Source organism: Lissotriton helveticus, chromosome 1_2 (assembly GCF_964261635.1).
Source record: "Lissotriton helveticus chromosome 1_2, aLisHel1.1, whole genome shotgun sequence".
In the NCBI taxonomy this organism is placed as follows: domain Eukaryota; kingdom Metazoa; phylum Chordata; class Amphibia; order Caudata; family Salamandridae; genus Lissotriton; species Lissotriton helveticus.
In genome coordinates, this window is record NC_136058.1 from 447885585 (window position 1) to 447911371 (window position 25787).

The following is a 25787-nucleotide window of genomic DNA, read 5'->3' on the forward strand; positions in this document are numbered from 1 at the left end:
CTATTCCTTTAGTGTTTGGGTAGAGCCTTGTTTTAGTTAGTTTTGTTAATTTGGGACATAGTTGTGTTACAGATTACTCTCGTCTTAACTGTTGGTAGCTTTGTTCTTTTTGGATCAATTCTCGTAATTTATGTAGGGTGGGTTGTGTTCTTCCCATTGTGGCTTGGAAGGCATTATGCCACCCGTCCAGGGTTTTATTAGTTTTTGCTTCCTATTTTAGTGTACTGTCATACACATTCCACCATAGAATGTGGTATTTTGGTTGCCTTCTATGTTTAAATCTGTGGGTATCCTATCCACCCAGGTATCCTCAAATACTCTAGTAGGAGACTTAGTTTTTGTTCATTTGTTTTCAATTAATAAATTGTAGTGTTCAGCAACTGCTGTTATTGGGACGTATTCTAGTGCATTCCGTTTTTTTATTTCATATGCAAAGTTGGTGTGAGCTGCATATTCTACGCAAAGGGCCAGATTACAATGTCGTTTGGGGGCAGGTGGGGTGTGAGTAGTAGATTTTTTAGTTCTAGCAATTAATCTTTTTAAAGTTGAGATGGAGGGTAGTTGTCCACTTACATGTTCAGGACTGCGGGGTAGGATGTCCTTTAGTATTTCTGTTGTAGGTTTCTGAGAGCTAGTACTAGCTTCTGTAAGAGTTTCTAAGACATCTCTTACTTCTATCTCTGCTATTTGAGGGGGGTGGTTATGCTCTTTGACATTTATTAAAGTAGTTTAATTTGTTGTTGCCCTCCCATAAAATGCATTGGAATAGTGTTTGGTGCATTTCCAATTAAACTTGTCGGTGTCGGCTGTTAGTTTCTCTTGGGTGTAGACATATCCCATAGAGCATAGTAAATGTTTCCCTTTCTGCGATGGTAGGAATTTTGCACCCTCAGTCATTTTATTCTTTGAACTGTCATGAGAAATGTATTTAGAAAATGTTAAATATGTTATACATGCTTTTATTGTATTAAAAATAGTACAAGTTTAAAATATACTTACATGTTTGGTTTTGCGGAAATTGTTGATTTTTGTGATGTTTTCTGTTGGTCTCTGGATGCATTGCTTGCTATTTTATGTTGAAGAAAAATGTATTTTTAATTTACTTGTTTAACAGTATTGTTTGTATTTTGGGGAGTGGGTAGTTCGGGGGGTTTTGGGTTGGGACTTTTAATTATTGGGTTAGTATTTTTAAAATGTATGCTTACTTTGCTTGGAGGAGTTTCTTGGATGTTTGTAGTTAGTTGGATGTAGTTTTGATATTCTGTAGATGAGAAATAATTTATAATAGCATTAGGTTATTTGTTTTGGTTTAGTTTAGTATTCTTTTGTTACATTTTAGAATCATTTTCATATTTTCATTACCTTGTGAAGTTCAATTAGAAGTCTTTGATGTGGCAGTGTGATGTTGTAGAAGAAATCCGGCAGAGATTTTGCTTCTTCTGGTATTTTGCTGGTGTAACACAAATTTACGTTGTTTTTTCATTGATTTATATAGTGTTCTTCTATTTGTACTGTAATTTTAATTGGTTTATTTGTTTTGTAGTTGTTTTGCATTGATTTTTTTAGCTTGAAAACATCTTTATTCGATTCATAGAATCTTAAAAGAAAATTCACATAAAATACATTATAACAATCTCATACAGTAATACTAGAACATTCTTACATTTCCACAACCTGAATGAGTTAATCCAGAGTTTTACAACCATAATTATACAAATTTTAGAAGTCTTTACTATAATGCAAAACACAAGGGATATTTAAAAGCTAAAATGACAATATAAAAAGAGCGTACTAAGGTGCTTTGAAGACTAGCTACAATTTCGGGATGTAAAAAACTTGACCCTTCACCCTTAAGATTAAAACAGTTAAATAAATAATTAAGAATCTAGATTTCATCAAGTCCTTCATTATAAAGTGCAAGGTGCAAATGCAAATAGCATCCAACAGATTAAACCAACAGTACAGGATTATATTCTAAAGTTCTGTGATATAGGTAGATAGTTAAAACTTGAGTCCTTTGTTCATTCTCATAAAATTAATAGCCAACAGGAATCTACTAATACCAAAAACAATGAGTTGGGTATTATCAGACTTTAGGATACGTAGCATATCTTTATATTTTCTAATGCCCAGATTTCTCCCCAACGGCTTTATCCACTTTTTCCTAGCATTGGAATAGGTTGGGCAGAAAAAAGGACACGCGCTACGTCCTCTGGAACATCAGGTTCCAGGTTTTACACTTGCCATCTCCTCCACTCTTGTGGTCCTTATCCCATTTTAACATGAATGTTCCAACTCGGAGAATACCCTACCTGAATTTCAGGTAAAGTATTTTCGCAAGTGGCGGTTCTATCTGGTCTAAAAATGGTTCAAAGCAGGGGGTTGGTTTAAACATTAAAAATAAATTCAGATGTTAATGAGCCATGACCCCAGTTCAAATTGACTTTACATTGGACAAATTCCCAGTACACATTTTTTAATTCCCTTTTGGAATCCGTGGTCATTTCACCAGGATTGCTCCAAAATTTCCTTAAACCCAGGTCCAGAAGCCATTTGCGAACATTAACCAACCAGGGGAAGCTGACATGGGTGTCCAGTGCAAGTAGTTCTCTCAAAGCCTGCCTATAGGTGAAGAGTTCCTCAGTGACCCATAGCTGTATCCAGTATGATAACGTCATCCAAACCGCCCTGTGTTCAATACGTTTTAGCCCCAAATCATAGGTGTAAGGAATTAGTGGAGTATTTTGGGGGAGGGGCACCATCGCTCTAAGTGCCCTATTTTCTCCCACTGTAAGTGTAGAGAGTTGCTCTCCACCCCACAGTTCGGAGCCATACAAGGCGGCAGTTTGTGCTCTGGATTTATAGATCTCCAGTGCAGGTGTAGTAGCCTTTATTCCAGTGCCGTGAAGTTTTTTTTAAATTGGTGCTGCGTATGGTGTTAAAATGGTCCTGGACATTTTTATGTGCGGGTGCCATGAGAGAGTAGAATCTATGGTGACCCCCAGATAAACAAATGTATTAACTCTCTGTAAATTAACACCATTGAGCATAATATTACCCTTAAAGCTTTTGTGTGGCCTAATAGCCATATATTTTGTTTTTACAGGGTTTATTTCCAAGCCTTTTAATTTGCAGTAGACATCAAGTTCATTCAGCAGGTTTTGCAATCCCTTGGGGGTCTGGGAGAGAAAGATGGTGTCATCTGCAAATGTCAGGGCACATATATGGGTACCACCCAGTTTTGGTGAGTCATGCTTTGCCTTTTGTAAAAGTTCGACCATGTCGTTGACATAAAGAAGGAACAACGTGGGTGCCAGGATGCACCCCTGGCGTACCTCCCTCCAGACCGGTATTTCCTCCGTGAGCTCCCCACCTTGTCCCCAACGCACTCTGGTGAAATTTTCTTCATGGAGTCTAATAAGCTGCACCAGTATGTTTCTTGGGACCCCTTGTTTCAATAGATTTACCCAGAACTGGTCTCTGGGGATTGAGTCGAAAGCAGCCTTTAAATCGATAAAGGCCACGTTCAAATTACCTTGCCTTAATTTAGTGTATTTCCAGGCTATAGTTTGTAACCTAAATACCTGGTCGATGGTACTGTTTTTTTTCCTGAAACCTGCCTGGCAAGATGACAAAATACTGTTCTCGACTATCCATTAATTTAGCTTTTCCAGTAACTGTTTAGAATAGATCTTTTGGGTAATATCTATTAGACTGATGGGTCTATAGTTAGCGGGATCGTCTCTATTGCCTTTCTTATATATTGGGACGATCTCCGTGCCCTTCCATGGCAAGGGAATAGGCTGCCCCTTATTGATTGACTTAGATAGTAGGTTAAGATATGGACCCCATACATCCGGGGCATGTTTGAATAGATCCCCAGGGATTTTATCTGGTCCCGGCGCTTTAGACTGTTTGATGGAAGCTATAGCTTGTTCTGTATCTGAACTACTAAAATGTAGGGGTTCATGATGACTAGACTCCATCAAGTCTTTAATGGTGCCCTGGTGCTCGCTTACTGGAGACCCTGAACATGCATACAGTTGTGCAAAGTGGCTATACCAGGTTTGGGGCTCTAGGTTATGGTCCTGGACCGGTTTACTAATATTATTGACGTTGGCAACTATCCTCCAAAATAGGGCTTGATCACCTGTTTTTACCGCAGATAGCATGTCTTCCCAACTGGAATCCTCCCAATTTCTGCGTGCAGTTTTTAATACCTGGTTATAGGTTTTCCTTTCTAGTCAAACCTTTCCCAGCTCTTTCTGCCTTAATGCTTTAATCAGGTTCTGCTTCGCTTTCCTACAGTCATCATTAAACTACGGATTAGACAGGGATATACTAGTGCTTTTTATACATTTTCTACTTATTTAAATAGGGTTTAATGTTTTCAGTTAGTAATGAGTGGATTTGGGTGAACAGTATGGGGTTCGAATCTTGGCTTAAAAGGAAAGAAGAAAGTAGATCATAAAAAATATTATAAATAGAGGTGAGGGGTTCAAGTTTTCCTAGTATAATAGGCCATTTAACTGCCCTTTTATTATTGGACATTATTGGTTGCGGATCCTCTTGGTCTAACATGGGCAAGGTCTCAAAATGTTCCTCCTTGAGTTCTAGGCAAAGTGGGAAGTGATCGCTCTCCCTCCTAGGCTCTACCCTAAAGTCAATCACAAACGGCCAATGTACAGCACTGATCATGATATAATCAATGCAGGAGGCCGATTGTCCCCTTGAGAACATATTTGACCGCTTAAAATCAGAGGGGCATCTTCCGTTGTAAGACCGTAATCCTTTTTCTATTGTTAGGTCCAGGATCTGTAATGCGGATCCAGTACACCCCGCCGATTTTTCGGTTCTGAGTAGAGGGATTCCCCATGCCAAGTCTTCCTCATCGAGGACGGTTTCCATACCATTTAATGGCTCATAACAACAATTGAAGTCATCACCAATTATAATCAGGCTATCAGATGGTATTACATCTAAGATTTCTTCTAATTGTTTAATTAGCGGTGATTCTTTAGAGCGATCTCTCGGTCTTTTATATATATATTAAATAAGGAGATCCTCAATTTGTTAGGGAATTTTAGACTTAGGCCCTGAATATCCTTAGAACCAGTGGGCACGGTTTGGATTACTGCATTTACATGTTTTTTTGCCCAAATTAGCAATCCACCCGAGGGTCTTCCTCTTTTGGGAATTTCAGCTTCAACGATAAAAGTCCTATAGCCCTCCTTATTGAGTGGTTCCAATGCCCAAGTCTCTTGAAAGAGACAAATATCATTATTATCTACATAGTCCTGCCAGTCTGGTCCTGGAGTTTCCTGGTAAGCCCCGCTATATTCCAAGATAACATTTTCATTGGATTTAATTCGGAAGCGCTACTCTTAAAAATACTATCCCCTTGGTGCTTAGTTTTATTCGGTCCTGCTTTTGTAATCACAGTAGACCCTACTGAAGCAGTTCTCCCTTGATCATGGGGTATCAAAGGGGGGCTTATGACTTTGCTTGGGCTTTTTTCATCCTCTATGGACTCAGCTATTTTGTTAATCTTATTATTCCCTTGGGGGCATCCGTAATCAAGGTTATAATTTCCTCTGAGCAGGCGTTAGAACTTAGAGCTAGGTCCCCAGAATAACCTTGGTATGGGCTGACACCTAAGTTCCACCATAGCTGTTCTATGGGGCAGTCAATCATTGTCATCCGACGTGCTCAGCACATCAAATCTGTTAGTTAATGTAATTGGGCTGTTTCTAAATCCTATATCGCTCCCGTGTTGTTTTCCTTCCTTGCCCCCATGGAACATATTTGGTTGATAAAAGTATCCTAGTTTTAAAACTTTAACACCCTCAATGTAGTTCCTGAGTGTGCCTGCCAGGTCTAAAATATGGCCCACTAGTTTCGGGGACCTAAAACTTAAGACAGCACAATCGCCCACCAAGTCTTTTTGATATTGGCCGACCCATGTAACCCTTCTCACCATTTTAAACTCTCTGAATAAATGGTCTCCAAGCCCTGTTTTGCCATTCAAGAAATGAAGTGCTTTGTTTTTAAGTGAGGACCAGTGTTCCTCATCTTGGTTCGTAAGCTTGGGGACATTTGCTAGAATGATAGTATAGGGACTCGCCTCTGGTGGAAGGTGGAGAGATATTCCCGAGGGCATGCTTTTTCCCACACCCTGCAAACTCCCTGCCGGGCCCTGGGGCCCAATCCTATCTCTAGGGTCAGGATGTAATAGAGGGCTGCGGTGTATTACTGTTTCCGACGGCATTTGTAGTAGGCCTCTTGAGCCCCCGGGTGGTGGTCTGGATTGAACGGTCCGGTCTATACCAGGTTGTTCTTGAATTGGTGCTTCCCTTATGGGGTTATTGCGTTCTTTGCATAGGTGCTTTTCTAGTGTGCTCAACCGGGTATCTATTACCTCCAGTTTCTCTAGTACCGGGCTAATCAGAGCTAACAACCTTTCCTCCAACAATTTGACAAAATCAAGTTTGTCGCTAGATGTACTGTAACCCAATGCTAATGCTGGGTGTTTATCACCACCCGTGGCCCCCTTATTAACATCAGTATCCGTGATTGTTTCCATTGACACCCCTGACCCATGGGCAGGGTTTTTATTCCTGGCCTGTTTAGAGATCTGGTGGCTTGTCTTGGGTGCACCCCAAGCTTTCCTTTTTATATATTGTTCTTTCCCTCTAATGGGTTGTGGAACCCTTGACTGTGGCGTGCGCGCGGATGGGGGAGAAGTCAAAGGAGTTGGACAAGATGTTACAGCCATCAAAGGGGATTGTGAGGGACTCTGTTGCAAGGTGGTTATTGCACAAGGTGTTAAAGAACTCGCTTGCTCCATTACAGATGAAGCTTGCACAGGAGCAGAAAATACAAACGGATGAGAGCCTCCTCTCAGTGAGCTCGATCTTGTGTATTAACACGGATTCGGCCCGTGTGAGAAAGGCATCCAGGGTCCCTATTTCCCTGCCCCAGGGCCCCCTATGCGTGTATTTTTACTCATTGTGTGAGTACCCTAGTATAAAAGAGATGGGTTGAACCACGTGAGATACCTACAAGCTGGACTACTGAGCTGGGAGCTATAATGTGCCTTCTAACACAATAAAAGTTAGTGATAAACAACCCACTTGTCTTCCCCCAATATCCAAATAAAACAAGTATTACAGTCTTACTTGTATTTCATATTATCCACTGTCCAAAGGTAAATGTCAATAGGCTGGCCCAGCCCGGCCTCTGCCGGCAGCTGACGGGCGCCGTCGGGCCCGTCCTTGGACCGGGCTTCCCCCGGGCTGCGCCCCGGAGCGCTCATCTGTATTCGAGCGCCTCCTGGTGCTGATGACTGACACGGTGATCCGCGACACTGAGGGCTTCTGGGGGCTGTAGTCCCCGACTTCAGTCCCGGCGTGGTGAGCGAAAATGGGGCGCTCCAACAGCGGCTCCCCCCGGGGTCAGCGTCCCGTTTCGAGGCAGGCAGCAAAGAACAAATGACCTTTCAAATTGTTTTGTAGATTAAGAAGTATGTCAGTCACACACCAGATTTTCTTATACAGAATCTCTGTACTGTGCACCTAGAAAGATGTTTCAGGGACAGAAGGTCTATATCCAGTCAGCAAGCAGGAATGCTAAGATGTTACTAGTTTTCTGTGATGAGTGCGCCAAAGCAGAGAAGTACTTTTGAGGCAAATTTCCCTCATCAGACAGTTTACAAGAGCACTTCTTTCAATCTATAGATTGTCAGCAAGACAGTGGATGGCTGCATAGTGACTGAGGGTGGTCCTCAAAAAGGGTGCAACAAAATACTCCTAGGTCTCAAAAACAAAAGTACGATAATGAGGAGAGCTTCAAATTGTTCATAAATGCACAAAAAATAACCAGAGATTTCCAGCACAGGATTTATACGAGAGGGGGTTATGTTTGCCTTTTCTTTACACAAGTCAAAGGAGCAAAGAGGAAGCGGGAGTCAAAAATTCCCCTAAGATCCCCTAAGATCCAACTTGAATCATTGCTCTCAGAGCGAGCACAAAGGAGTCCAATCCCATAACAGGAGTAAGAAGACAAGGGGAAAATGGACTTGAATCTTCACGCACCGCGCAGGAAGCAGGAATGAAAAACCAAAGGAGCCGGAAACACCAGCCAAAGGAAAAGTTATTAACGCGTCCTTGGCAGTTGTTTCCTTTTTTGGTAAACAATAATTAATGTAAAGTTATGTTTTGTTCAATATTATGTGTATATTTAGTTATATGTCACTATTGTTTTTTGTAAAGTTATAATATAGTAAATATATAAATTATGATTTTTTAGTTAATTGTTTTGTAAAAATTATTTATTTGATGATGTTAGTTTTGTGGAGTATTTTGCAGGCATGTTTAATTTTAATGTTGATATTATTTTTAGTTATTTAGTTATATTTATCTTGTGTGCTTTTGTACTATTGTTTATATTATTGTTATTTATCGTTTTTGAGGTGTTGATATGTGTGTTTACGATAATAATGTGGTCTATATTTGTGGTTCCAATATTTTTGTTGTTTTGTATGTTTATTTAATGGTTTTGAAATTATTTTTTACGATAGTTCTGCTTTCAAAATTAGATTTATCATTTTTTTCACTGACGATATTTTATTAACTGAATATATGGTGTTGATATTTTTGTGGCCGATATTAGTGTGTCGATAATTTTGTTGATCGATATTATTAGTGTTGATATGGTGTCAATGATCCGGTAATGACTTGTTTTCAGGTCTTTGGCATTCTAGAGGTCTTGCTTATCCATTATATTTCCTTTAATGTGTCTTATGTTTTGTTCATGTCTTTCTTTACTTTCATGTGCCTTTGTTATATTTGCTTTGCAGCATATTCTGTAGGAACACAACATGTTAAAAAGCATTGGGACTACAGTTAGAGAACGTACGCCTGTACGTGCATGGCAGCCATGTTCAGAGGGCCTCTAGTATATAGATGAGCCCTGCCCTGAAACGCACATTCAGCATTCCTTCCCCCGATGAACGGTTGCAGTTGTGGTCATGTTCCATCTTTGGTGCTTGTTGTGTGTGTGTCCCTGGGGTGTGCTTTTGCCCTCTGCTGCACCGGAGAATTGCGGATCGGGACGGGGCAGGCACCTATTTACTTTGAAAGCTGAGATTCCAGTGAATGGCCCGTCTGGTGCGAGATTGGTCCAGAGCCGGCGCTAGGCAAGTGCAGTGTAGGCAGCTGCCCAGGGCCTCGCATTCAGCCCACCAGCATGGGCCTCCCACCAGTTTAGCACACCATCAGTCCTCTGGTACTCCCGCTGATTCAATTGAAAGAAAGGCCTCTCTTTGTAATTGGGCCCATAAGAGGGAGTGGAGGGGTGGGAGGGGGCCCTCCCTGAACCTCTTAGGGATGGTGTCACAGTTGCAAGGAGACACATTTTGCAGGTTTGTTCTGCATTAGGCCTACTGCCCAGCAGCCCATTCAGAGACACGGCGGGACGCCCATTGTCAGCTCTTTGGCACCCCACAGGTTTAACTCTCAGCCCCTAAGCAATTCTCACACTTTCACCCTGAAATGGGCTATAAAAGAGGTGCTTGGAGGTGGCTGAGAGGAGGAGCTGGGGCCCAGGAGAAGTCTGAACAAAGCAGCTTCTGGAGCCCTGAATATATCATGTATCCAAACTAGAGGGGCCTCGCACCTTCCCTTTCATCCCAGGGTCCAAAAAATTCTAGAACAGACCCTGGATTTGTCAATTTGGTAAGAGCGCATGGGGCAAAAGGCACTCTTGTCTGAGCAAATCTGTACATAACAGGCCTCGCCTATTGTGATTTATTGAACATTAGACTGAGCTGAAAGTCTATGGTAGTGTCAACGGACACAGAAAAGCTGCATTGATCCAACGGCCTAATCAACAACTGAACAGAATGTCTATCAAGGTCAGCTCAAGATATCCACAGAGAGAGACCTGCTAGGTTAATTACTGTGCTAATTACTATTAGAAGTGTAGTGTTTAGTCTCTTGTATGTGAGCACACTGTTCATTAGCTTTTGTACTGTTGGAGTGAAAAACATTCCCCGTCATCATAATAATCCCAGACTACTCAGGAGTCCCTAAGGACAGGTCAGGTAACTGTTTATCGCAGAGAGTATAAGAGACTTTAAGGAAAGGGCTAGAGCAGGAGAATGAATCACAAAGCAGTTGTTTTTTCCTTTTCAGGTCTCACTCCCCGCAGTTTCTTCCCCAACACCCTTTCCCTCCCCTGGCCACCCCAATAATCTGTGCCATAATGGCATTCAGACTTGGGGGTGCCTGGAGGTGGAACATTCTGATAGCGAGCAAACCCTGAGGAATCGTAGTACGACAAGTAGTTTGATGTCTGCAGTTCAGTCAATTGTGTAAATGTACTTACCCTTCTTAAGCATGTTCCTATTTTCTGTCATCTTTTAACTTGTACTTTGTGAGCTGCTAGGATGAGCTAGTGGGTTACTGCACCTTCTGCAAATAAATTGGCTTGGTTTACTAAACTGAGTAGCACTGAGTCTGGTTATAGCAGCAGCTGTATATTACAGCGCTACGAAGCCACACAACAAGAGCGCTGTTTAACCCCATTGCTGTGGCGGCAATTCCGCCGCAGCGCTAAGGTGACCGCGTGCCGCTCCCATGCTCGTGACGGAACCGCTCCGTCACGTGCCTCGGGTGGGCTGTGCTTGTTCCGTCACGGCCCCGCCCGCTCAATAGAACGCGCCGTGCAGGCGCGTAATCAGCACCACGCAGGCGCACCGAGCGGGCCGTGACGGAACCGCTCTGTCACCAGCACAGCCCACGTCAGGCTCGTGACAGAGCGGTTCCGTCACGAGCATGGGAGGGGTTAAAAGGCAATTATTATCAAGTTTATTATTTAATTTTCTCTTTCAAATAAAAAAAACAGCATCTACAGAGATAAGTTAATCGCAGCCTCTAAAGCCAAGTTGTTGGTTACATTGTTTCGTGGTTTGCTGCATATTGTCGCCAAATGCTTTTATTACAACTGTATTGAAAAATCCATTAGATTACAACTTTCAAAGATGCTATAATAATTACTATGATTGTTTCAACAGTAGTGTTGTTCTAGTGCCTTGTTCTGATCACTACTATCACTGTCATGAGATCACTATTATTAGCAGTAGTGCCAGTGCTGCCATTGTTATTATTGTTGGTATCAATGACTGCAGCTTGTTTTATCAGCACCATTATGGTTAGCGACCGCTCGAGCCTGCTCCAGGAGAGGTCGCCCCCACTTCCGCTGCTCCTGCCCGCTGTTGCCAGTACTCTGCCCTGCTGACTGCTGCGCACTTCCTGCTACCACCTCCGTTTTGCGCCGCGGTTTGCCTTCTGCTGCGTGCCTGGTCTCCCCTTGTCCTTCGCCTGCTGTATTTTTCACTTGTTCCCCTCTTATTTTACACCTGTTTCCCCTTGTATTTTGACTTGTCTCCCCTCGTATTTTTCACTTGCCACCACTTGTATTTTCCACTTGTCTCCCCTCGTATTTTTCACTTGTTCCACTTGTATTCTCCACTTGTTTCCCACTTTGCCTTCTGTACCCCTCTCCCCCCCTCCCGCTGCCCTCCCCCACCTGTGTTCTCCCTCCAACCGCCGGACGACCCAGCCGCCGCTGAGCCGCCCTCGGTCCTCCTTCCCGCCACTGCCCTCCGGCGTCTCCGCCCCCCTCCTGCCCATTGGCCGCCCAGCTCCCGACACCCAGCTGACCCGCCCTCCCGGCTCCTCACTTAAGGGGACCGTCCACAGGGGTAAGGAGCGACCGCTCGAGCCTGCTCCAGGCGAGGTCGCCCCCACTTCCGCTGCTCCTGCCCGCTGTTGCCAGTACTCTGCCCTGCTGACTGCTGCGCACTTCCTGCTACCACCTCCGTTTTGCGCCGCGGTTTGCCTTCTGCTGCGTGCCTGGTCTCCCCTTGTCCTTCGCCTGCTGTATTTTTCACTTGTTTCCCCTCTTATTTTACACCTGTTTACCCTTGTATTTTGACTTGTCTCCCCTCGTATTTTTCACTTGCCACCACTTGTAGTTTCCACTTGTCTCCCCTTGTATTTTTCACTTGTCCACTTGTATTCTCCACTTGTTTCCCCCTTTGCCTTCAGTACCCCTCTCCTCCCCCTCCTGCTGCGTCCCCCACCCGTGTTCTGCCTCCAACCGCCGGACGACCAAGCCGCCGCTGAGCCGCCCTCGGTCCTCCTTCCCGCCAGTGCCCTCCGGCGTCTCCGCCCCCCTCCTGCCCATTGGCCGCCCCGCTCCCGACATCCAGCTGACCCGCCCTCCCGGCTCCTCACTTAAGGGGACCGTCCACAGGGGTAAGGAGCGACCGCTCGAGCCTGCTCCAGGCGAGGTCGCCCCCACTTCCGCTGCTCCTGCCCGCTGTTGCCAGTACTCTGCCCTGCTGACTGCTGCGCACTTCCTGCTACCACCTCCGTTTTGCGCCGCGGTTTGCCTTCTGCTGCGTGCCTGGTCTCCCCTTGTCCTTCGCCTGCTGTATTTTTCACTTGTTTCCCCTCTTATTTTACACCTGTTTCCCCTTGTATTTTGACTTGTCTCCCCTCGTATTTTTCACTTGCCACCACTTGTATTTTCCACTTGTCTCCCCTCGTATTTTTCACTTGTTCCACTTGTATTCTCCACTTGTTTCCCCCTTTGCCTTCTGTACCCCTCTCCCCCCCTCCTGCTGCCCTCCCCCACCTGTGTTCTCCCTCCAACCGCTGGACGACCCAGCCGCCGCTGAGCCGCCCTCGGTCCTCCTTCCCGCCACTGCCCTCCGGCGTCTCCGCCCCCCTCCTGCCCATTGACCGCCCCGCTCCCGACACCCAGCTGACCCGCCCTCCCGGCTCCTCACTTATGACGCCCCCAGAGCGACCGCGCAGCGGGAGCACCGATTGAGCGCGAAGGTGCGCCAAAGGTAAGCCCGTCTGCGCCCGTCCGCGCCTGTACCGCGCCCAGCGCCAGAACCCCTGTCTCCCGCAGTCACCAGCCCTCCCACCGGACCTACGCCGCCACCGACCTCTACGCACTCAACGCCGGCAGACTCCCGGGCTGCTACCGAGCCACCCCGAGACGCACCCACGGACCCTTCTGCTGCAACACCTGCAAGTTCACCTGCATCCGGACCTGTGCCACTCCAGCAGTGCCCAAGACCTCGACGAGCAACAGCAGCAGCCACCTGAAGTGCATCCTGCTCAACACCCGCTCAGTCCACAGACACGCCGTCGAGCTCTGGAACCTCCTCGACACCACATCTCCAGACGTCGCCTTCCTCACGGAAACCTGGATGAACGCCTCCTCAGCGCCCGACATCGCCATCGCCATCCCGGACGGCCTCAAGATCATCCGGAGGGACCGCGTCAACCAGACAGGAGGAGGCATCGCCATCATCCACAGGAACTCCATCCGCATCACGACCAACACCGACGACACCCTCGCACCCGCCGAGCACCTGCACTTCCAGATCCACATCAACCCCAAGAACACCCTCAGAGGCACCCTCGTCTACAGACCCCCGGGACCACGCACACAATTCAGCGAGGACATCGCCGACTTCGTCAGCCCGCATGCCCTCCCCTCCGCTGACTACATCCTCCTCGGGGACCTCAACTTCCACCTGGAGAACAACAATGACCGCAACACCACCACCCTGCTGGACATCCTCGCCAACCTCGGACTCAAGCAACTGGTGACCACCCCCACCCACTACGCCGGCCACACGCTCGACCCCGTCTTCTCCTCCAGCAAGGACATCGCCTTCAGCCACGCCACCGGACTCCACTGGACGGACCACAGCTGCGTCCACTTCAGCTTCAAAAGGACCACGATCCTCCACCAACAGCAACAGGTTGCACGCAGAAGCTGGAACAAGATCACAGCCGACCAGCTCGCAACTTCCCGGAACAAGAACCCACCCACCAGCACAACGAACCCCAGCCAAGCGGCCACCAACCTCACGAAGTGGATCAGCGACTGCGCAGACGACCTCGCCCCTCTGAGGACCCCGACTAGCAGACCCGGCTGCAAGAAAGCCCCATGGTTCACCGACGAACTCAAGAACTCGAAGAAGAACTGCAGAGCCCTTGAGAAAGCCTGGCGCAGAGACCCAACACCAGACAACATGACTGCCCTCAAGCTCGCCACCCGAAAACACCACCAACTGATCCACACCACCAAGAAAACTGCATTCAAGGAACGACTGGACAACAACGCACACAACAGCAAGGAACTCTTCAACATCGTTAAAGAGCTCTCCAACCCCAACGCCGGAAACAACAACATCACCCCTTCGCAAGACCTCTGCAACTCCTTCGCCTCCTACTTCCACAACAAGATCGCGGACATCCACAACAGCTTCAGCACTCAACCGACGCATGCCACGACCGAACCACCGCCCCCCACCACCACCCTCCGCGCCTGGACACCGATCAGCACCGAAGACACCGTCCGCACGATGAACTCCATCCACTCCGGATCTCCGACCGACCCTTGCCCTCACCACGTCTTCAACAAGGCCGACGCTGTCATCGCACCCCACCTGCGGGACATCATCAACACCTTCTTCAACACCGCCACCTTCCCGGAGAGCTGGAAGCACGCCGAACTCAGCGCCCTACTAAAGAAGCCATCAGCGGACCCCACCGAACTCAAAAACTACCGACCCATCTCGCTGCTCCCGTTCCCCGCTAAAGTCATCGAGAAGACCGCCAACAAGCAGCTGGCTGCCTTCCTCGAGACGAACGGATCCCTCGACCTCTCGCAGTCTGGCTTCCGGGCCAACCACAGCACCGAGACCGCCCTGATCGCAGCTACCGATGACATCCGAGCCCTGCTCGACAACGGAGAAACAGCGGCCCTCATCCTCCTAGATCTCTCCGCGGCTTTCGACACTGTCTGCCACCGTACCCTAGTACAGCGCCTCAGCAACGTCGGAATCCAGGAGAAAGCACTGGAGTGGATCACCTCCTTCCTCGCCGGAAGGACACAGAGAGTCCGCCTCCCCCCGTTCAGATCAGAAGCCACTGAAGTCATCTGCGGCGTTCCTCAAGGCTCCTCGCTCAGCCCAACTCTCTTCAACGTCTACATGAGTCCCCTCGCAGCCATCGCACGCCAGCACAACCTCAACATCATCTCCTACGCCGATGACACTCAGCTGATCCTCTCCCTCACCAACGACCCCGCCACAGCCAGAGCCAACCTACACGAAGGGATGAAAGAGGTAGCCGAATGGATGAAGAACAGCCGCCTGAAACTGAACTCGGACAAGACGGAAGTCCTCATCCTGGGATCCTCACCCTCCGCCTGGGACGACTCCTGGAGGCCCCCTGGGCAGCGCACCCAAACCAACAGACCACGCACGCAACCTGGGCTTCATCCTGGACTCCTCCCTCTCCATGACCAGACAAGTCAACGCCGTCTCCTCGTCGTGCTTCAACATCCTACGCATGCTACGTAAGATCTTCCGATGGACCCCACCGAGACCAGGAAGACGGTCACCCAGGCCCTCGTCACCAGCCGACTGGACTACGGCAACTCCCTCTACGCCGGAACCACCGCCAAACCCTAGAAGAGACTCCAGCGGATCCAGAACGCCTCAGCAAGACTCATCCTGGACATCCCCCGTCGCAACCACATCTCCGGACACCTGAGAGACCTGCACTGGCTCCCGGTCAACAAGAGAATCACCTTCCGTCTCCTCACCCACGCACACAAAGCCCTGCACAACCAAGGCCCAGGATACCTCAACAGCCGCCTCAATTTCTATGCTCCCAATCGACAGCTTCGGTCGACCGGCCACGCCCTCGCCGCCATCCCCCGCATCCGAAGAGCCACCACAGGGGGAAGGTCCTTCTCCTACCTCGCCGCCAAGACCTGGAACTCCCTCCCGACCCACCTCCACCTGACCCAGGACCACCTCGCCTTCAGGAAGCAGCTCAAGACCTGGCTGTTCGAGCAGTAGCCAACCCCCCCTCCCCAAGCGCCTTGAGACCCTCCGGGTGAGTAGCGCGCTATACAAATGCTTTGATTGATTGATTGATTAGCGTTCCCCAAAACGCCCGTCCCTTTTTGCTGGTGTTTTTTATGTATTTATTTGAGGTTTTATAGAGCGCGAACATGACTCGTTAGGGTATCAGAGCGCCTTACAGGGAATGCACGTTACGTACAGGTTAGGCACAGGCAAACACAAGGATGGGTTTAGGGAATTGACTACATAAGGACAAAGCCAGAGTTATATACAATAATCAGTACAGTATCATAATCAGCAGAGCGACATGTCAGCGATCAAAAGAGAAAAACAGCAATTGTAAGAGGGGAGATATGATAGCGACAGGCAGAGAGAGCCAACAGAACATTTGACGGAGTGAGAATTGGTACAAGCAGTACAGGAAATTATGCACAGAACCAAGGGCCATGACAAAAGGCAGCATGCATGACAAAGGAGAGTTATTGGAGGAATCTGTTAATTAGGAAGGTTTTAGCTTTCTTTTTGAAGATTGACAGAGAAGGTATTCTTCTGATGGAGGATCCAGATTCTTGGTGCAGCCCCAGAGAACACTCAGTTATATGTTTTTTTACTTGCGTAAGCGGGGAGGCTGGAACACACGGTTTCTAGCAGACCGGAAGTTTCTGACTCCCCCAGATACCACAATTTTCTGGGTGAGATATGCCGGGTAGTTTGTGTACAAGGCTTTTTGTGTACATGCCAGCGTGAGCTGGATTCTAGCTTCAAGAGGAAGCCAGTTCAAAGCCTTCAGATGTGGTGAAATGTGTTCAAATTTTTTAGAGCCCGATAAGAGTCTGGCTGCTGCGTTGAGGCAAGCTTTTAGAGGTGCCTTGGAAGTCTTTGGTAGGCCAGATAGGGTAGAGCAGCTCTATTAAATTCTGGGGATGACTAACGCCTGAACTGCGGTTTTTAGGTCTGCAGTTTCAAGGAAGGGGTTTAGTTAATCAAGTAGCTCAGGTGGAACCTGGCCGTTTTGGCCATCGAGTTGATGTGTCCGTCCAATTTCACTTCTGCACGCCCTCTCAAAGATTCTCGAGAGACATATAAATGGGCATCTATTGAAGTTTATTGAAACCAATGGGCTGCTGCATCCTTCCCAGTCCGGCTTTAGGACTGGCCACTCCACTGAGTCCATCCTCCTAGGGGTTACAGAAATGCTTCGACATTGATGCATGCAAAACTATGGTCTTGGTATTGCTTGACCTGAGCGCGGCCTTCGATACGTTCTTTCATACCGTACTCTTGAAGGCCCTCCAATCCTCTGATGTCACTGGGGCGGCTCTGAACTGGCTTAGTTCTTTTCTTTCTGACTGCACCTTTCAGGTCTTTTCATCCACCTCCAAATCCAAGCCTCACTCTTCACCTTATAGGGTCCCCAAGGTTCTATTCTCAGCCCCCTGTTGTTCAACATTTACGTCAGACCCCTGGCAGTTCTGGTTGAAGAATCTGGGCTGTCGTTTTTTTCAAATGCTGACGATACCCAGATCATCTTCTCTCTCTCAGCCGAAAAAACCTCTGAGCCGTCTGCACTCAGATCAGGCCTTAGCAAAGTTGTGGCTTGGATGAACGCTAACTTTTTTAAACTCAATGGCGACAAAACTGAGGTCCTGATCCTGGGCAAAGTTCGAGGTCTCTGGGGTCCTCAACATTGGCCGCCAGAAATGGGCACATTTCCTCAACCCTCTATCCGAGTACGCAACCTCTGCTTCACTATCGATGACACTCTCTCTGTGCGGCAACAAGCCACCAAGGTTGCTGCCACTTGCTTCACCATTTTAAAATGGTTGAGGAAGATTGTGTGGATGCTCCCACTTGATGCCCAGCATACCGTAATCCAAGCCCTTGTAATATCTAGGCTGGATTATGGGAATATTCTTTACTTGGGAGCCAACAAAGAGGTAACACGCAAATTGCAACGAGTACAAAACTCGGCTGCTAGACTGCTCTGCCGCGCACCAAAAACTGCCCCGACGTCCGTTCTGCTGGTAGACTTCCACTGGCTTCCAATGGAGAAACGGGCCAAGTTCAAGGCTCTGACCTATATGTTTTGTGTTCAGCATGCGAAGTCTCCACGTTACTTACAACATCTAGCAAGTCCCTATGTCCCTTCCCGCACCCTCCGGTCTTCCACCCAAGAGAAATTTCAAGTTCCTAAAGTTAGACTTGCTCGAATGGGAGGCCACTCATTTGCCTACCTGGGCCCCACCTTATGGAATGCCCTGCCACTGCCTCTCCGCTTGCAATCAAACCTTCTCCTATTCCGTAGATCTCTCAAAACACTGCTTTTTGGTCTTTAGGTCTCTCTAACTTCTGCACAGGGAAACCCTTGTGGGTAGTTGTGCGCTAATATATAAATTTAAATAAATAAATAAAATGCATATTCAGGCTGCTGTCCAAGGTTATACCGAGAGATTTAGCAGAATCCTCTACGGTCGGTGTGCAGTTAAGTGCTGTGATCGAGTTAATCCATTTCAGGATGTCATTGGAGTTTTTAGGGGGGGAGATGAGAAGGAACTCCGTTTTTTGGGCATTCAGTTTGAGCTGGTTGTTGGCGAGCCATTGAACAGTCAGTTTCAGAGGGTCATTCAGATAGGTAATCTCCTCTAGGGAAGAGATTTTGATGTAAATCTGAGTATCATCAGCGTACAGGTGGAAGGAGGCGTTGCCTGTCCGAAGAATTTCAGCTAAGGGTTCAAGGTAGAGATTGAAGAGGGTAGGAGACAGAGTAGAGCATTGAGGGACACCGATAGATATTGGGGAAGGCGCAGATAGGTTACTGTTGACTAAGAATCTCTGGGTGCAGTTCTGTAGGAAGGAATCAAACCATTTGATGACGGTACCTCCTAGACCCATTCTGTGTTCGAGGCGTTCAAGAAATTTATCATGGTTGACTGTGTCAAATGGCGAGGAAAGCTCCAGAAGGATCAGGAGACAGGTAGTGCCTTGGTCAAGGGCTTGGAGAGCATCATTTACGATATGAAGAATAGTGGTTTCAGTGCTATGCCCAGTCCTAAACCCTGATTGGAATTCATCAAGCAAGTTGAAATTAGTGATATGTTGGCTTAGTTGTAGCTGCACACATTTCTCCAGGACTCTTGCAAGAAGCAGAATATTGGAAATTGGTCTGAAACTGTCTGGAATTGTCGGATTCAGAGTGGCTTTTTTTAGGATGGGGATGAGTTGCCCGGTTTTCAGGCAGTCAGGTATTGACCCTTGAAGAAGGGAAGCGTTGATAATTGTAGTCCAAATGGGAACAATGAGTAGGGAGGTCACTGCCAAGCAGTTGGTGTGGAGAGGGTCGTTAAAGTGGGTATTCGGTTTTAAGGAGATCAGAATTTTCGACATGGAATGGTCATCTCATAGATCGAAGTTAGACCAGTGAACTTTGTTCTTGGGTATTACCGGGGAGGGGGGGAGAGAGGAGAGATGGGTCCGAGTAGGAGGATGATGGACATTTGAGGTGGCATTAAGTGTGTTACCTAGAGAGTGAATTTTGGTTGTAAAGATGGAGGAGAACTCATCACAGGTGATTAGGGATTTTGTAGTTTCTTTGGATGGCTTAGCTTGTTTTTTGATTGAAGTTTGTCTACATCAAAGAGTTTGCGGGGTCTGTTCCTGGCGATTTCCAGTTCTGATCTGCAGAACTCTTTTTTGGATCTGAGGATGTGCTTGTTGTAAGTATTTTTGGCCAGATGGAGAAGTTTAAGTTGGGGGGCTGAGGGGTGCTGTCTCCAATTTATTTCTGTAAGTCGGAGAGCTCTCCTTTTGCTATTGAGGGGTCCGCTGAACCTGGAGCTTTTGCCTTTGATTTGAGCTTTAGCAGGGCCAGATCATCCAAAATGTTGGACATAGTCGAGTTGTAGTGTTCTGTGAGGTCGTTGACCTTAGATAGATTTGAGGGGGGTGTAGGTAATTCTTGCAGCAGCAGTCAGCTTCTCTAGGTGAAGGCTCTTAGTGTCTCTGAGCAAGCGTTTCGGTTTCACCGGTTGTCCAGGTTTTTATATAAGGTAGTTAGGTATTTGGAAGGTAATGGTCTGACCAGTCCCATGGATCTATTGTGTTCAGCCTGACCGCCGATGCCTTAGCGATGATCCAATCCAATGTGGCGCGTTTTGAGTGGGTAGGAATGGTGCAGGCCTGGGTGAGTGATTGGTCATCGAGGAAGACTTTGACGGCGTTGACCTGGGAGTTATTGGGCTCATTCTAGTGCAGATTAAAAGCAGTAATAATTTCCATGAGCAGGTCCATGAAGGTGTTGTTCTTGCCTGGGGGTTGGTAGAAGATGTGCAAATTGCATAACTGAGTAGTGTTGTTACAAATGGGGAGGTTCCGGGACTGTTGAGGGGAAGGTTAGGTGAGCAAAGGGTAAGGTGATTGTTAGTTACTAAGCAAGATGGTGAGGAGCAAGGATAGGAAGCGGGGGCAGTGGCGTTGAGTTATTGATGAATGCTAGAGGTCGGGGGAGTGGAGGGAAGTTCTCTAACAGCGCTAGGAGAGATACTGTCTCTGGATTTGACCTGATTGGGGAACCCATTGGAAGCACATAGGGAAGATTCCTGCCAACTCGACTTATGGGAGGGAAAGAGGGGGTGGAAGGGGGAGTGGCAGCAGCATTAGTAGGTCTAGATGAAGGTCCTTACCCTTGGAATTGGAGTTGAGTGAGCTGGCACTGCGACTGGAGTCGGGGAGCAACGGCAGGCCCAGGGGGTGCGTGGAGGAGAGAAGCAGTGGCGGTTTTACCATTAGGGTGGTGAGGCGTTGCACCACCAAATATTATTGGTACCATTTCAACTTTCAAACTTTTTAAAAAAAGAACATATTTTAAAAGTTTGAGAGTTGAAAATATTGCCAAATTCATAAATTATTTATTTATTTATTTTGCTTGCGCGAGTCCCATGGCTGAGGCGCGCACTGTCAGGAATGAGTGATTGCGGTTGTGGGATGACAGCAGTGCGCATGTTGGGTTTGACCGCCTGCCGGGAACCCAACATGCGCAGCAATGCTTTTCTGCCAGAAACATATTGTGACAGGGGGCTGGTCCGAAATCGCCGTCCCTAGTAGTCATAAATTGAGCGGCTATTTTGCCTGCTCACACATGCCAATCCAGGCGCTCTCTACGGTCTGTATTGGCTGCCGCTGCTCGTGTAGAGCGTGGTTTAGTTACACAGCCAGTTGGCACTGCGGGGCGGGAGGGCGTAACAACAGACGGCCAATAACTCTAATGGCTTAGTGTTAAGCCATGCACTGACTGGTCGTTCTGCAATTTCTTCTGTTAATGCTGGGCAAAAAAGAAGTCACCCCTGACCCTAGTCTAGTCTGCCCTGGGCACGCAGGAGTAGTCTAGTCTAGACGAGACGGGAGAGAGGAGAGACTCAGACAGGCTAACTGTGAGGCACGTCCCGGGTCCGGGACACGACAAGAGTCATAATCATCAACAGCAACTCGATCGCCAGATCTCAGCCTTTGGTACAGATAGTAGTGTACTACTACTCACTCAGTCAGTGCTCCGGTCCCCATTTTTATTGCGTAAGTAAGTTAGCACTTTGTGGCAGTTCATAATTTCAACAGGTGCTAGGAGGGCCTCGATCCGATCGCTTATTAGTATGCTGCTTTTAAATACACGCGCTCCCAGAGTGAGAAAAGCTGAGCAAATTGGGCAAGCCAATAAGTCATATAGAAGGTGCTGGCAGTTAATGTGCAGAGAAAATGCGGGCTAATTACGTCGGTCTTTAGATAACGGCTGTTATGATTAACCCCGTCAGGAGTCATTCCCCTTACGATGCACGGTGTGTTCTTGACCGTGTACAAACATGGAGCATTGCAGTATCATTAACGAGTATAGAACAGCTCTGTACTGGGTGGGCAGTGTGGGCATTAATCAGCACAGCAGTTTTAGTAAAGGGGGTATTAAAACAGAAGCATTAACTGCGAAGCGGCCTCTTCAAAGCAGGTGCCTCAAGTGAAATGAGGCCTCAGCTTCGGTAATCCCTAGTGTTTATTGGACTTAAGTTCCTCCCATTCTGCCCATCTTTCAGAAAATCGAGAAACTTTCTCTCAAGGTGAGTCCGCCTCTGAATGGCTAGATAGGTGGCATGTGGTGTTGGTTGATATAATAAAATCACACCTGAAATACGAGACCTGTATTCGAATACTCCTTTGAACATTCAACACACTGTGTGATCTTAGGCAACCCTCTTGATGTTACTGTACTTGTGCCTTCATTGCAAAACATATTGATATGATTCTTTAAAACCAAATAACACAACATGGAAAACTGCTTGCAGGAGTGGTTGTGACTTTTGTTCACTCTGGCTCTCACTCATAGGCAATAGCGTGTTATCGCCTTACAGACGTCTGTTCTGGCTGCAAGTCAGACTTGAAAAGCTGCTACATTCGTAGACGGCCCCGCGGGACTCAAACTGCTGACCCAACCAGTAATGTTATGCTTAAGGAATGGCCGATCCACACTTATCCCATGAGCCAGTGTGCGCCAGTCAAGAATCACCTTCCATCGATCTCTAACAGGTCTTGGAGGGCACGGAGAGAAGATGGCAGACTGGTAAAAACACTTAGAGGATGTGGGCCCGATTCACAGAATGAACTTAAGACTCAATCCTAAACTTACTACTATTTTGATATTCACAGAATGCACTTACTACTTTTGGAATTCACAGAATGCACTTACTACTTTTGGTATTCACAGAAGTTAGGATTTTGTCTAAAGTCTGTCTTAAGTCTGTCTTAAGTCTGTCTTAAGTTTGTCTTAAGACAAACTTAAGACAAAATCCTAACTTCTGTGAATACCAAAAGTAGTAAATTCATTCTGTGAATGCCAAAAGTAGTAAGTGCATTCTGTGAATACCAAAATAGTAGTAAGTTTAGGATTGAGTCTTAAGTGCATTCTGTGAATCGGCCCAATTTTTCGTTCTATTAGAAATGTTCTTTTATTTACTACAAGCCTGACCCAACGTATCATAAAACAGACCTAGGCGAATGAAGCACAATTTAGCCTCGCAGACTGCGAGGCTAAACACGAAGTATGACCGAGGCTGTGGCCTCATTTCACTCAAGGCACCTGCTTTGAAGAGGCCGCTTTACGAGCCTGGGTGCTGTCTGTGTGGGAGTCTCCAAGCCTCGCATGACAAACATGCATTCTTACCTGTTTTAGTCTCTCCCACCACAGCTGCGATGCAGTTTACAGGCTAGTTGTACAGCTCTCGTCTAATTTCACTGCCAACACTCTTAAGCCTGACAGGCTGTCCTTTAGTTCTAGGTCTGATTTTAAACTTGAAGATTCCCAGCTTTTTCACTCACTTTTGAAGCTGTGAGACTGTTGGCCCTGACCTTGTCATACTCCATTTTATTTGTAGAGGGACTCATTTTACGCCCTACCACTTTCAAAAGTCACCAGCCGCCACTGGAGAGAAGTACTTGTTTCTTGAGGATGGAGAAGAAGTCAGCGGATTTGTTGTGATCCATGTCTGGTGCTTGGATCTTGACAATGCCGTTTTTGTAAAAGGTAATGGTAAGGTCGGCTTTAGGGTTTTGGGAAGGCACGATCATGAGTTTGCCACCATAAGGAAATTTCCTGAAATTGTGGACGCTAAGTAGGTTAAACATGGTGGTGCGCCATAGTGCTGTTTTCCTAGTATAGAAGATAAGGTCATTGGTGATGATGCCCCTGTCGGAGTTGAAGTACAGGTCTGAGATCAGAGTCTCAGGGTGTCTTCACAGGAGGGAATGTTTGAAGGATTTTGCAATGGACTTGGGAAGGTTGGGAGGGTAAGTGATGGTGAAAGAGTTGCATCCTGTTGCAATCAGCCATCATGGGAGGATGGGCAGGTAGGCTGCCAGGGAGATCCAAGCATGGCCGATTTAAAGGGCAATACCTAATCGGGGAGCGGGCAGTACAGGGAAAAGATCAGAGTGCAGGAATGCCAAAAGGCAGCAACCCAGGAGAGGCTGAAGTTAGGTTCACAGGGAGGGGCTGATAGGCGTTCCTGAGATTGAGGGGATGGGTGGCTGATGGGGCCTGCGGACAACTTAGGAGGGAAGAGGAAGGCACTACAGACATAACCCGAGGCGCGGTGGCAGGCGGTAGGGAGCAGGTCACAATCCAGCTAGGGGCATCAGGAGGATGTAGCGTATCAAGACCAAGTAGCCTATGGTCAAGCGGACACAGCAATGTCCCTTGGGGTGTAGGTGCAGACCATTAGTTATACTCTTGTGTGGACATTGCTGCTTGTTGGCAACCACTAGTCGATTACCCCTTTCTATGGGGCGTGCGTTGAGTCCCTGTCGATTTTCTCTGGTGGCCTCTATCTACTTATTGCCTTGGTCCCTTGTCTCCATCTAAGGGTCAGGCGAGAATTCCCCATAGGGCACCTCTCTTCCTCGGATTTTTGCACTCCCAGCTATGCTTCACTGTGCCAGTTGATTATCGTCGCACTCCATCGCAGGGTGCTAGTTTTCATATCAGCAGTCTTCAAGGTAGTAATCTCCCCCGTCTTGCAGATCTCCTTCCTTGGGTCGCCATCTTAGGGTCAGGCAAAACTGCAATCGTATCTTAGCTCTTAGGGGCTGTTCTGTGTGGTCTCTCTACCTTCTCAATGGCCTCAATTGGTCGATCTTCTCTGGTGGCCTTCACCTACTTATTGCCTTGGTCCCTGGTCTCCATCTTAGGGTCAGGCGAGAATTCCCCCATATCGCACCTCTTTTTTTCATTGCTTTTTTGCACTCCCCGCTATGCTTCACTGTGCCAGTTGATTATTGTTGCACTCCATCACTGGGCACTATCTGTAATATCAGCAGTCCCTATGTTAGAGTGTTCTCCCCCGTCATGCATATCTCCTCCCTTGGGTCACCATCTTAGGGTCAGGCAAAACTGCAATCTTGTCTGAGCTCTCTGGGGCCGGGTCGTGTGGTCTATCTACCCTCTCAATTGGCCCTCAGACCTCTAAGTCAAGCTTATGTAAGGGCTAGCCTCATTCCCCACTCAATTCAATTCAATTCAAAAGACCTTTATTCGAATTTCATAAAATTCATAAAAGCACATACAATAAAAACAGTCCCAATCTCCATACAAATCTATTTACAGTCATCATGAATTTTAAAATTAGTTACAGCTCTCATAAATCAAATTTTCTGGGGTTTTCCATGATTTTACGTACACGAGTTATCAGTCTCAGGAATGTGCTAGTGCGAAAAATCAATTCGCCTGTATCCAAAGAAAGCAACATTAAATAAGACTCCCCCAAAGAGAGGGGTCTTCGTTTTCTAAAATATGGTGATAAAAACCATCTAATATACTTTAAATAAAATGTACAGAAGAATAGGAAATGCAAATCATTCTGTGTGCTTATCCCATCACACGGGCATTGTTTGTAGTGTGATGTCTGAAGATAACCCAGAGGGAAGCCCAATACAAATTTCACAGAACCCGCCCTTAGGCGGAAAAACAACAATCTTTCCCAGTTAGTCATGGGGAGAACGAGATAGGATGGAAGTGGTTGCCTGTTCAATTCATTCCCCATATAGGTCACAACTGAGTTATTCCTTTCCCATCCTTTCCTAATTATATAGTGCATATAATGCATATTTTACCTCATTTTTAGGTTTTGCCTCGCCAAAAAGATGCGCTCTGCGCATCTTTTTCGCGCAGGCGAAAACCTGATGAGAATTGTAGTGTGCTTTGGGTCGGCCCTCCTCATTCATTGGCTGGCTCCGTAAATGGAGCCTTGCCATTGGACGAGGGACCTGTCCGTCAATGCCGGACCAGACA

General features: G+C 47.1%; 1 protein-coding gene across 1 annotated transcript in view; it reads right to left on the reverse strand.

Moving 5' to 3' along the window:
• LOC144805579 (uncharacterized) overlaps positions 1-25787 on the reverse strand; it is a 483457-nt gene that overhangs the window by 348392 nt on the left and 109278 nt on the right. The gene's annotated exons all lie outside the window — the stretch shown is intronic.